We start from the raw sequence: 13,352 nt of genomic DNA on the forward strand, positions 1-13,352 counted from the left end.
GCTGGGAGAGTGTTCAGGTATCTGTACAGGCAAAACATTGATTCACAGTGGAGGAAAAGAACTAGGAAGCTTACCAGCAAGTATGCGGCCTGTGGGGTGGGCAACACAGCAACAAAGAAGGTCAAGCGGAAAGTCAGAGAGGCTGAATTAATCTCATGGGTGGCGGCAATGGAAAAGAAACCTGCCATGAGTAACTACTTAAGGGGAAAAAACGAAATTAGGAGAGAAACCATTTATGATAACTCAAAGGGAAGCTCATTACTTTTCGAAGCGAGATCGGGATGCCTTAGAACACGCACCTATAAAGCCGGATATAAGAAAGAAGAAGAAGCATGTGCTTGCTGTGGTAAAGCTAGGGAAACGACGGAGCATATTTTATTAGAATGTGAAGACGTCTACCCAGCGGTCGATTTAGGCACCACTGGCCTCCTTGAAGCCCTTGGGTTCAGCGGGAGCAGTGGTAAAGCAAACAGGTCCGCAATAGACATCAGTAAGAGGCGATTGGAGGATTGGTGGAAGAAAAGTAGGGAAACGACAAAAGACGGAGACGTACAAAAGCACAGTTCGCAATAGGGTATCAGAAAATTTGGACGTGGTAGTTCATAGTGGTTTTTTTTTCATTGGTGAATCTAGGTAGGATATTAGGCAGCATAGTAGCAAGGGCTTGGTGGCGCAAGCCACCGCCCCATTCCAAAGGGGACGCTCATAACATCCATCCATCCATCCACCGAAACAGAAACTAGCAAAGCCAATCTTTTTTCTTTTTTTTTTTTGTAAGCGTTAATCTTGTTTTCAGTGCTCGGAAGTTATAAGTTATTCTATTGGTTTGTTGCAGGGCGTCCGTGTCATTGAAGGATTCAGTCCCAGTTTAAATGGTTTAAATTCTTCAAACAGCTAGTATTTTTTGCACCGCCAGTACACAGAATCTTTTTATAACGATCTTTATTGATAAATCGATATGTGGCCATTGTTTATTGCGTTTTGAAGAGCACTCGCTTCGTCTTTCCAACAGGACGCGTAGGTTCGGCGCTCCGATTTGCATTTAAGGCGAGCTTTTGATATCCTTACTTTATCCATTTACGCGCTGTAGATGCGTTGTGACGCCTTTCAGTAGTTTGCGACGACGCAGAGTATAACAGCGGAGTCCCGCTGTTTACCTTTATCATGTTAAACGAAGCAAAACCTCGGTAGTGCATCGTAAATTTTTTCTAAACATAATGCAGGCACCACTCACACCGTTAAAGCATGACTGTTAAGAAGCATTTGCAGCAGCTCATTTGTCACTACGTTGGTGCGAGAATATTGCTCATCTGCCGCTTTACCTTTACTGCTCCGTATTTTTGTGTATCCGGATATTTTAATTTTATGCAAACCACCCCTTCCGTGTGAAAAAGAAAGGAATTTAAGGAAAGGAAGATGCAACAGTTGCAAGGAAGGTGCAACAGTTGTGTGAAATAAATAGTGCTTTACCAACATCTGTAGTGACCTGGTGATCGTGCGCCTTGGGCGAATTCATTTTGTGTAAAAATGTGTTCCGGCTACTTAAAAAGTAAGCGTGACGTTATGGCATCAACTGCTATCTCTCATGTTGAATGAATTTTTGACAATACGTCATTGTCATGGTGCCGAGGCAAAACACAACTGAAAGTCACCTTGCAACCAAAACGCTGCCTTTCAACATACGACAGGAACACGTAAACAAAACATTACGCTTCAGTATACCTTATTTTGACAGCTATTCTGAGCTATAAAGCTTAGGTAGTTGTGAAAATGAGAGGCAGCTGTGATGGATATAGAAGAGCATAGTATGCTTGCAATACCTAGAAATATTTTAAGGATGAAATTTCAGTACTTGAAAACAGTGCATAAAAGTAGAGCACTGCATGGACACTTTTCCCTGGCCTGACCCGAGCCAGTGCCATGCACTGGTCCACCCTTGTCTAGCTCAGCTAGGTTTGTCCTGTTAGCCCTTCAGCCTCAGTGTAGCATGATCCACCTCTCTGTTGTTATGAAGATGCCAACTGCATACGTATTTGCTAGATACAAATCTTGCTAAGCAGTTTTTCACTTGCATTGCTGCCGACAAGTGGCAAAAAATTTTTTTTTTTTGATTTTTGGCAGCAGTGAATAATTTGCCACCTTGCATTACTTTAGCTGTGGTCATAGTAATGCAAGCACAAAAAAAAAATTAGAAAATTTCTCAGAGCAATGAAATTAATTGACATGGAAGGAAATAAATTATGGATATGCATTCACCAATTATGTTGCACGTTAAGGTGTAGTCCAACCGACTAATGATTTCCATTTTATTTCTTTATTCATTGTTCAAGCAAGTTGAATGAAGTTGTGTAATTCATTGCATAATTACATCAGCATGAATGAATTCTTGATTGAAAGTTTTCTTCAATAAATACTTGAAGGGGGGATGCTGTGAAATTTCTCATTGGTGAAGGGGATTTGAAAAACAGAAAAGAATGTAATGTCTCACCACAATGTCGATGGGATTGGTGGATGAACAGGCGACCAGAGTGTGGTGGCTCCGGTTTGAAGAGGGAAGGCAGGTGGCGGCAGATGGTGATGGCGTTCTGGCCAGGCAGCTGGGCGTAGAACTCGGGCCCATAGCCCGACTGCTCTCGTTCTGCTCATGGGCGCAGAAACTCGCCGGTTTCGAGCAGCCGTTCACGATCGGGTAGAGTGGTGAAGCCCAGGAACGGGTTGGCATGAGGTCCCAGTTGGGTGAAGTCCTGGTGGCTCGGGTCCGCAACCTGCCGGTCGGTCTTGAACTCCCAGTCCGGTGGCCGACCTTCTCTTGGCGTCGCTTCCTAGAACTCTCTCTTCTGCCAGCGCACCTCGCTTTTCTGCTGCTCTCGTCGATTTTTCGTTTCCTGATTGGCCCCTGGAAGCTCCGTGTTTTCTTCTGATTGGATGCATTTTCATTTTATTTTCTTTTTCTTGTGCTGCGTGCTCACGTGCCGGACGCTCTTCAACGTTGTCTTCTATCCAGTACGGAATTCGGCTCTGCGCGCACATTCTTTCTCGTCTGCTTATTGTCTCTCTCCATCTGCTGCACCGTGTCACACACTACACACCACACTATGTAGTACAGACATTCATATTATTACGATCTCATCGAGAGATGCTCAAGAGATGAGCCGCCGCGAGGAAGAGATGAAGTGTGTCTGGGCTCATGGCGTGAGCGAGTGTCGGCCTGGCTGTCTGGCTCCAGTGTAAATAGCATGTAAATAGCCTCTTTCATCTGTGTATTTCGTCTGTCTGTGCAACATTCTGGTGGAGGTTAGCGATCCCCGTCCTCGTCACGGCACTCCAAAGTGGTCGGTACATCGAGCTTGTCACCGTACCTCCCAGTGACGAGACCGCATCTGCAATGGCTTCAGCTTGTCCGACTGCTCTTATCGTCATGGTTGCCCAACATCGTGACCCTGGTCTCTTCTGTGGCCTGGAGGGACAGGACGTTGATGATTGGCTCAAGCTCTATGAATGTGCCAGTGCTAATAGCAGGTGAAATCCAACAATTATGCTCGCTAATGTAATCTTTTATCTCAGTGGCACCCCACGCATGCGACTCTGAACGCATGACGAGATAATGAGCTGGGACAGTTTCAAAGTAAAGCTACGAGAACTGTTTAGCGACCCCTTTGGGCGCAAGGTTGCCGCGAGAAAGGCTCTTGCACCTCGTGACCAGACATCTACAGAGCCACACGTTTGATACATCCTAGACGTCTTGGCTCTTTGCCACAAAGCCCACCATACTATGTCTGAAGCAGATAAGGTGGCTAAAAGGCATCGCCTACGACGCTTTCAATTTTCTTGTTTTCGGCAACGTCTTTCCTATCTGCGCCATGACAAATTAATACCGTCGCCTTGAACAAGCTAAGAGCCGCCGTATCACACACCACATCACGCAGCTACCCAACACTGCTGCTACGTCGACATGTGAGGGTCGACCACATCAGGCGACCACCTGTGATGACCGAACCCGTATTGTTCGCCGCCAGCTCGAGGCCACCTGTTGGCCAGCCTTCTCTGCAACACCTCCCGACCCGCCAGCAACCACAATTGCCAGGATTCAGGCCGTGGTCAGACAGGAATTTGAGAACATGGGTCTGAACTCCGTGTGTTGCACGTCTCAACCCAGCGTTCCCCCGTTCTCTAGCGGCCCTCCTCGTCCCCGGCACTCCTTTTCTGCCACATATTGCAACCCGTCCAAATGGCGTACCCCTGATGACAAGCCGATCTGCTTCCACTGCTGTCGCATCGACCACGTCGCTTGTCACTGCCGCAACCAATGGCCACCACCTCCTCGGACATACGCCTGCGCTTATTCCTGCACCTTTGGACCTACTGTTCCCTATGCCACCCGCCTAGAACCCGCTGCCGCTGATGCCCCACCTCCGAACCTTCGCTACAGCCACTCGCCCTCATCTCAATGCCATTAGTCTCGTACGCCCAAGGCCCGTCGCTTCTCCTCGCCGCCTATTGCCTCCTGGATGCAGCCAAAAAACTAGGCACCACAGCTTCTGGAGGTGAAGCTGTGTTGTCGACCCTGCCCTCAAATTCTCTGCTCATGTTACCTACGAACCAAAACTTTCTTGACATTGACGGGTATCCTGTGTTACGTTCGACCAGCAGGTGCTGGTGATCTTCGAGGAAGGGACCGACGGAAAGGCGCCACCAGGTCTGCTGTGACGACTCGCTTTGAAAGGACGACCAGACATCAGTCCCCAGCCCATCGGCGCTACCATGGCTGTGGCGGCGACTGGTTTTGTAAGGAGGACAATGCGCCTCGTTTCCAACGGAAGGGTGCCGAGATGGCTAGACACAGTGGACGGAGCAAGTATTATTAGTGTGTACACCGTCAAGGTCTGCTTGGAGCAGGGGAGCTCCTGGAAGATATTTTGCGGTGCCGTCTCAGGCAGCTTAGAACCCGTCTCACGCATCAGTCAATGGACAGATGCGGCGGCCACTGACTGCAGGGTCAACTCTGGAATAAAGAGGCGCCTGCTCGGGTCAAGCACAGTGTCTGCGAAAACCCTCTCACCTTGGTGTGGTCAGTGCAACCTGCGCAGAAGTGAGTGCATAAACCCTCCCCCTCAAAGGCGGGTTGGTTACGATGACTTTGGACGCTCCGAATTAGTCGGTGGTGAACTGCCGTTTTCCCTCACCTAGGGATTTCGGGAGGACAGTGTATTTAAGGAGCCGTTGGCGGCTCCTCAGGGTGCATTCCTTTTTCAGTCATGTTAGACTGATGAACTGTCACATTCTCATGCAGATACTGTAAATAAATCCCAGATTCCTCCTTCTTGATGAGAACAAGTCTCTCCCTTCAACAACGTCCTCAGCGTGGATAAGTTCGATGACCGCATGGGCCAGCTACCATCTATTTCATGCCCGACTCCAACCATTACACCTGTCACTGCACTCATCGATGCAGGAGCACATCTTTCTATTATGAGTGCTGCCTTCCGACGACGACTGAAAAAGCACTTCACCCCAGTGTCTGCACGCGTTGGTTGCGTTGCGGATGGCGGTACTGTGCCTATCATCAGCATATATACGGCATGTGTGAGCATCGCCGGCCGCCACACTCCTGTCCTCTTCACCGTGATTGCTCATTGCCCCATGACCTAATTCTCGGACTCGATTTTCTCTCTGCGCATTCTGCTCTTATTGACTGCTCTGCCAGTACCCTTTGCCTTGAGTTGCCGATTCTCGTAGAACCTTCTAACGCACCCCAGTGTCGCTTACGCCTCACCTGCTTTATTCGCCTGCCACCGAAGTCAATAGCCTATATTAAACTGTTGTGTTGACCACCTGTTCCTGATGGCGAGTACCTTGTCACTCCTCTGCCCAACATTCCACCACAGTATGACATCACCGTGCCTCACAGCATTCTGACTGTTACTGCTAACCATACTCGCATGCCTATCTTTAACTTTGGATTGGGAAAGCAAATCCTACTGCAAGGTATTTGCCTTGTCAACGTTGATTGTCTCGGCGACTATCACATAGCAGCTTTATCAACCGATGGTTCTTCTGAGCTTAGCAAGCCCCTTGCACCAGCCTCGGGCACCGATGCCAACATAAAGAAAATGGTTGCGGTGGACCTGTTCTCTGCGCAGGCTGACAACCTTTGCCACGTATTATCCTCCTACCGAGATATTTTTTACTTCAAACGATCACCCTTTAGGCCAGACGCTCGCGGTCCAGCATCGGATTTCTACTGGCGATGCTACGCCTATTCACCGATGACCATATCAAGTTTCTGCATCGGAACGCCAAGTAATTCTAAGTGAAGTGAACAAAATGCTAGATAAAAACATCGTTAAGCTTTCTTCAAGTCCCTGGGCGTCACCTGTGGTTTTGGTTAAGAAGGACGGCACGTGGCGCTTCTGTGTAGACTACCGTCATCTGAACAAAATTACTAAGAAGGAAGTCTACCTGCTCCCAAATATAGACGATGTCCTTCACTGCCTCCATGGTTCCAGCTATTTCTCTTCTATTGATCTTCGTTCTGGATATTGGCAGATTTCTGTTGGCGATATGGACAGAAAAAATACGCTCAATCAGCTTGGTAAGTTTTAAAAAGTAGGGTACGCTGTTCACTCCATAGAGAAATGTTTTGCATTCCTGGTTCATTGGCCTTGAAACGAAATTGCCCTCGCTGTGCAGCACTATAACATGGTTGAACTTCAAGAGTTCCTCTCATAAGAATGCAAAGAAGCTCCCTAGAAGGACGGGTGCAGTTGTCTAATGTGGCTATCACTAATATTACCCACAGTCAAGATTCTATGGCACATATGTTTCTTTGATTAACAAGGCCAACGTAAAAGCAAGATGTGTGTTTTTACACCATAGATCAGCAGCACATAACCTCCACCTTAAATGTGATTGTTCACCTAAATCTGCCTGCATTTGGAAAGTTAGTGCAAACATTAAAATTAAATTAAATTGTGGGGTTTTACGTGCCAAAACCACTTTCTGATTATGAGGCATGCCGTAGTGCAGGACTTTGGAAATTTTGACCACCTGGGGTTCTTTAACGTGCACCTAAATCTAAGTACACGGGTGTTTTCGCATTTCGCCCCCATCGAAATGCGGCCTCCGTGGCCGGGATTCGATCCCGCTACCTCGTGCTCAGCAGCTTAACACCATAGCCACTGAGCAACCACGGCGGGTAGTGCGAACCTTCTGTGCTGTTGGCACCCAATTTCAAAGTGTTTGCCCAGCCCTGTGCACTGTAACTTGATGGTTCCAAATTGCTGGTTTTTAGGCCCTTGCCCAACTGGTTTGTTGAAATAGATGTTAAAACGAATGACAGCTACAATTTCCTGTACACTTATCAATGAGATTCCGCTGTAATTTCAGCGGTGCTCACAGCAACAACAGATTTGGTGAAGTAAGGAACAGGCAAAGTGTTAAAGAGAACTGTGAAATCCATCAAACTGATATGTTGAGCTAACAATGTGGACTGATTGTATAAAGCGAGCAAGCTGCCGAGAATTGCTAAGCTTGATGTGCAGACCTCATTTCTTAGGCAAATAAACTGTGCAATGTCTTGTTTTATTATTGATGACTGCTCTGCCAGTCTGCCTGAGTTGTCATTTTTTTGTATTTATCATAAAGCAGGCACTTTCATGTTTTTGTAGTTGTGTGACACAGAGTCATTTGTTTCTTACAGCTGTCATCTTCTCAGAAGCAGGTACTCATGCTTGGAGACCTGGAGAGCACAAGCTGCAGCATGTATGCCGAAATAAACAGCTATTGCCTATTTCAAATAGAACCAATGTAAGGCAAGGCCCCTTTTTTGCTGTACTGTGCTTGCAAATTGCAAAGCAATGATAAGACACAATGTAGAAAGAAACATTTTCTTTTATTTGGCGGACATTAGAGTGGCATCAAAAAAAAAGAAAAATATTGAGCAGCCCCAAATCAGTCACTACACTAAGCAGCTCCACCACAATTCACATGACCTAGGAATCCCAGCCATACAACCGAATGATTATTCGTATAAGTGACGATCAAGATCATTCTTCACTTGAATGCCACGGAGCGCTGTTCAGTAACAGCAGTCAATTTGTGTCCCTGCAAGCAGGAATATTAATTCGTGTTTTGGTTAATGGTGACATAACGAAATTTATAGTTTTCTGGCCCATCAGATGTTTGAATCGGAAATAACTTCGCCAAAGATGTACACCTTGTCAGCAGTACATGCAGGATGATTTGCGTTGGCCAGAGACTTTTGAGTGGGACTTCGGTATCGATGGAGGTATAATGTGTGTGTGCATGCTTCAGTACAAGGGAGATTGGAGGCAGCATCAAGGCAACCTATAGGCACTGCGTGAAAAATCTTGAAAGCTATGCTATTTGCTAATGCCCTTCTGCCCTCTGCACTTGATAGAATACTTTCCAGGTTTAATTTCAATCAGAAAAGAAATTTAGTATTTTCTGATGCTACCTTGACATGCAAACAAGTTTTTGTCATGTAGGAGGAGGGGTTAGGTTAAACTACAACACAATTTATAAGTTTTTCAGCGTCCTATTTCATGTGTGGTACACTTTCCTTAATTTGGCTTGCTGACCTGGCAGTCGCATAGTCTTGGGCCAGGGATGACTGGATGGGAGAAGACAATGAGGTGTACTGTTCATTGTTTAATAGGCGCTTGTGTACTATAACATGTAAAATAAAAAAAACGAGTGATATTTTTATGCTTTAAGCATTTTGCAGAGTGAAGTAAAGTTATAACGATTCTTTTTTTCTCTAAGAGATGAGAGAAGATGGTGTTGCTTGCTCATGATGTTGCTGGGATACCCTAGTACCTAGCTCATAACTCTTTAGTGAAGTGAAGATCACCAGGTAGAAACCACATCAATTTGTAAGAGTTATGAATCTTCAGCATGAAAGTAAATTAGTGCTTTATTTTATTGGATACGTTCCCCTTTTGGAAAGTTCTGTGAACAAAATGAAAATTTGCAAAAGGAACAAATAAGAATTTGGAACAAGCATGCTATCAACACAACTAATGCAAAAGCAGAATTTAGTCACACTACATACCAATAAGGACAGTGTAGGTGTGAGAACGTTGCTGATACTTTACTTTTCCACCTATGACAAAGGAAAAAGTATACTCCAGTAATTCAAATGAGAACACAATTCTTGTTACACCAGGTGTGGCGAGCCCGGGAGACAGCAAGAGCAGCAGGAGTCCTGGACTAAGGGCGCCTCCCACACAAGCAGAAAGACACCTGCTTTTCCTTTCTTTCTTTTAATAAATGTTTTTCCTTCTCCTCCTCTTCCTTATAATGTTCTTTACTACAATGGTTTACCTGACTTGGAGGCAGTTTTATCTTGGGAGCTCCTATCTGAATACATGGGAACAGAGAAATAGTTTTTCTCTGAAGCCAGCAGCAGAATTCGATGAGGTTAGTTACATGTAAAAAAAAAAAAAGCTGAAATGTAGCGACTGTTTTAGGGGGCAATTTTTTGTGGCAGGAAATTTTGAAAATTGTGAAATTAAAAAGACTTCCGTATGAAGTTTACAACTTGATACAAAAGCTATGAAATTGTAAACTTTGTGCTTATATTTGTAAGCTTACTGACTCTCAGCAATTTTTCCTAAATATTCAAGGTCCTAAATCAAAATTATGCAGCCTAGAATGACTAAAATTTAACTTTTTCTCTCAAATGCAACAAATTTCATTGAAATTATTCCAGTAGTCTCAAAAGCATTTCTGCATTTTACATGTATTTGAATGAAGAGATTAGAGTTGGCACTAAAGCATCCTCCTCAAGGTAAGCACATCATTTCTGGCCGTAAGGCCAGTTATCAGTCGACACTCTACACTATAAAAGAGAATTGCCTTTTTTTACACTTTTCCAGCAATTCCAACTTAGTAGCATGCTTAACTGAATGCAGCTAGGAAGAAGGAAATTTGACAATTTTTAGTTTATGTGCAGAATTAATGCATTTGTATGTCACTGAATTTTGGCCTTCATGAGCATTCATATCCTTGAATTTTCTTTCAATGTTGAATCGAACATATTGTACAATACCTGAAGCAGCCATCAGGCCACCAAGCAACGTAAGGGCAAATAAGAGCTTCATGTGGAAGCACTTAAAAGGTCTGCTCAATTCAACTGCACAACTGTGAACCAGTTAACGGAGGTTCACGAGAAGTTCAGAAATTGTGCAGCTTGTTTCTGCGGTGCAGGCACAGCGCAACACTCGAAACAAATGCCAAGGTGCAGATGCGGTGCAGGCGTTATGTTATGCCCGATTAATGTGCACAGAGTGCGTACATTTGAAAGATTGTGAACTACAAGAATTATCAGCTTGTGGGCCTAACTACAAACCACACTTGTAGACACATCAGACGTGTGTAAGCGGGCTTTTAATGGTGCTTGCACCCATGTGCTGGATTGTCTGCTGCACTGCTGCGTCGCACCTGTACGCCTGCACCAAGTCGGCACCGACAGCGGAGTAGGTGCAGCAAAATCATGAACCAGCCCTGCACCTTTTGAAACGAACGGAGTGGTTCAGCGGGTGCCATTGCTGCACCACTGGAACGAATTGCAGGGTGCAACACCTCGTGAACTGGTTCAGGTGGTGCAGGCGAATTGAACGCACCTAAAGTAAAGCACATTCAGGGGTGCTATAACATAAAATGATTTCAAACTGTTTTGATTCCAATCTCCTGACATCAAATTTATGTAACCACCGGCGCAAGCATCGGGCAGTGACTTGCAGCGTGGTCTGAACAACCCAACCAAACACTCTCCTCGTTTATAGGAGGTCACCTTTGTTCACTTCCAAAACCAATAACATTGCCTACACCCAGCGGTTTTTCTTATCTAATTGGCTGACAAGAGGCGAGGTTTCGATGGGGCCGAGCCAGCACAGTGAAAATAGATAACCGCATGAAGAGGGTGGTGCTGGCTTCTCCGAATGGTCCGCTTCACCTTATTTAGCTTGCGGTGGCTGGTCGAAAATCGCGGCGGCTTGCAACAGAAGGATAAGAATGCCACTAAAACGAATCCTCAGCAAGGAAGAGTTGGCAGAGCGATGCTGTATACATGCCGCAAGGGCTTGATAACGTTTTACTGCCGTGCAAAAAGGTTTATAATGTGCAAATAAATACATGCTGACCGGCAGGTGTGAGTAGCGAGGGCCTGAGCGATCGGCGGGCAGCCATCTTCTATTCCTTTCAGAACGGGGCAGTCTCTGGCTATTCAGAAAAATTTTCAGTTTTGTTCAGCATATTAATGCATTTTTTTTCACGTACACGTCACTTTGATGCAGTCAGTTTTTGTGGTTTTGTGAGGTCGCGTGACAGACAGGCGAGGTGAGTGTTACCCAAAAACATTGAACCAATAGCAGAGGGCCAATGGTGAAAAGGCGTTGAATCAGGAATAATTATTTTTCTTTTGTGCAGTTTAATCATTCATAATCAGTGTGTACATGTATAGCAGATGGAGAGCCATCACGGTTTTCGTGACGTCGCGTGACAGACGGGTGAAGTTTGGAGTGGCCTGAAAAAGTTTTGACCAATCGTGGTGGGCTGATTGCAGAATTGGAATAGAAAAGTTTGGAATCATTTTATGTTATAGCATCCCAGGATTCTACAGGGGGCCATAGAATGTAGGCTTCCATTGTGGGGATGCGTGACTCTCACGCCTCCCCTGAGATCTAGTTTTCCCGCATGGCTCGTCTCCTGCAGGGCGGCTTCGCCCCCCCGCGTGGCCTGGCGCCCGCGGCGGTCGGGTGGTACAAGCGCGGTGCGAGAGATGGCGCGAGCGTCGCGCCGCTGCGGGGTTACTCGGGCGTCGGGAGACAAGGCGCTCAGGTTGTTGGGTTCGAGACAGGAAGCGGGACGATCGTGCCGCACGTGCAGCGACCCTCTTGCCCGGTCGGCGCGCGGCGGGGACGTCTCCCGCGTGCGCGCCGACCCATGCTTCTGCGAGACCGCCTCGCGTGGCCGCCCTCGAACGCGCCACGATTCGCGTGACCATACACGCGAACGACCAGGCCTTGGGATCCAGCGTGGGGCGAACATATTCGCTCGCTTCCGGTCGCGGTGAGTCAGACTTCTAGATTTGTCGCGCGCCCATCGGCATGTGTTGTGAATAGCAACTCGGCTAGCAGGCACTGATCTATGAAAGGTGCAATAAATGCCCTTGTGATTGTTTGCATACTGTGTACTGTCGTTCCTTTGTCCCAAGAGTACGGGTGTGAGAGGAACCCACATCTGGCTGCCCAACGTGGGACTCTTGGGGCATCGGACGATAGTTTTAACAGTTTGCTTCGTTCGAGACCTTTGTTTGAACCGAAGCGTAGGCCTAGCGTGAATTTTTATCGCTAGCGTCGGCGGCGTGCTTTCTTGAGCGAGGTGATGGTGGCTGTAGTGTGTTTGAACATGTCAACATGGTAAGCCTTTTCGCAAGTGTTTTTTCTTAATGGCATTCGTCGGTACGAGAGCCACGTGGTCTGCATCCTGGGAGAGCGAGGCTGAGCGCCCGCAGAGCAGTGGCAAGCCTGAAGCGAGTGAGTACGGAAGCCTCGTGGGTGATCCGAATTTCTTATGTAAATAGCTTCTTCTATCTCTTTGACTCGGATGAAGTCGCGGCTCTGGGAGCCGGGTGGCCGCGGGCCACGGGTGCCACTACGGGCTGACTGGTATTGCGGCCTGGCACCGGGCGCTCCGACACCGTCTGGGACGGTGGGCGCCGTCAACTCGGATGCTTTGTGCACCGAGCGGAGTAGGACCACCTCACAGAGCTAACGTCTCCTCGCGGCTGCCTGTTTTGCGCCCATTTTGGGTGTTGTTTTTGGATGCCGGTTGTTGTCAGGGTAGCGACGCTTTAGGCCTAAGGCTTTACGAAGCTGCCTGTCGCACGTGGAGGGACACAACCTGGTGGACCGTGGCGTTGAGGTGTTGCAATTCGCTTCCCTCATTCTATTTAGCCTCGCACGAACTGAAATTACTCGTTCGACTCAAGAAAGCGAGCTTCGTTCACGTGAACTTAGCATCTGAGTAGCTGCCCGATCTTTTTCTAGCAGAGTTGAACATCGTACCTCGTGGGCGATGCGCATGCATAATTCCTCTCCCTTGCACTACTTTAGTGTTTGCCGAGTGTGTTGAGTTTACGCAGCGTGATTGGAGTCACCCCTGGTTTGCCGTCACCTGCACATCGTCTGCTGCTGCCCCGGACTACGATCGAGCCACCCCGGGCGATGGTGATGCTGTGGCCAGTTCGGCGCGGCGACTTCGGCGGCCTCCTGCATCCAGCTCACAACCCTCGGTGGCGGACAAAAGAGCCGGCGGTCACCGACAGC

General features: G+C 47.2%; 1 long non-coding RNA gene across 1 annotated transcript; it reads left to right on the forward strand.

Annotated features, from left to right (window-relative positions):
- Window positions 1-787: 787 nt before the first annotated feature.
- LOC142584581 (uncharacterized) lies at window positions 788-9,312 on the forward strand. The gene is made up of 3 exons (XR_012828816.1): window positions 788-1,047; window positions 7,700-7,811; window positions 9,188-9,312. It is a non-coding gene; the product is annotated as an uncharacterized LOC142584581 (long non-coding RNA).
- Window positions 9,313-13,352: the final 4,040 nt, after the last annotated feature.

This window comes from Dermacentor variabilis, chromosome 6 (assembly GCF_050947875.1).
Source record: "Dermacentor variabilis isolate Ectoservices chromosome 6, ASM5094787v1, whole genome shotgun sequence".
Lineage (NCBI taxonomy): Eukaryota > Metazoa > Arthropoda > Arachnida > Ixodida > Ixodidae > Dermacentor > Dermacentor variabilis.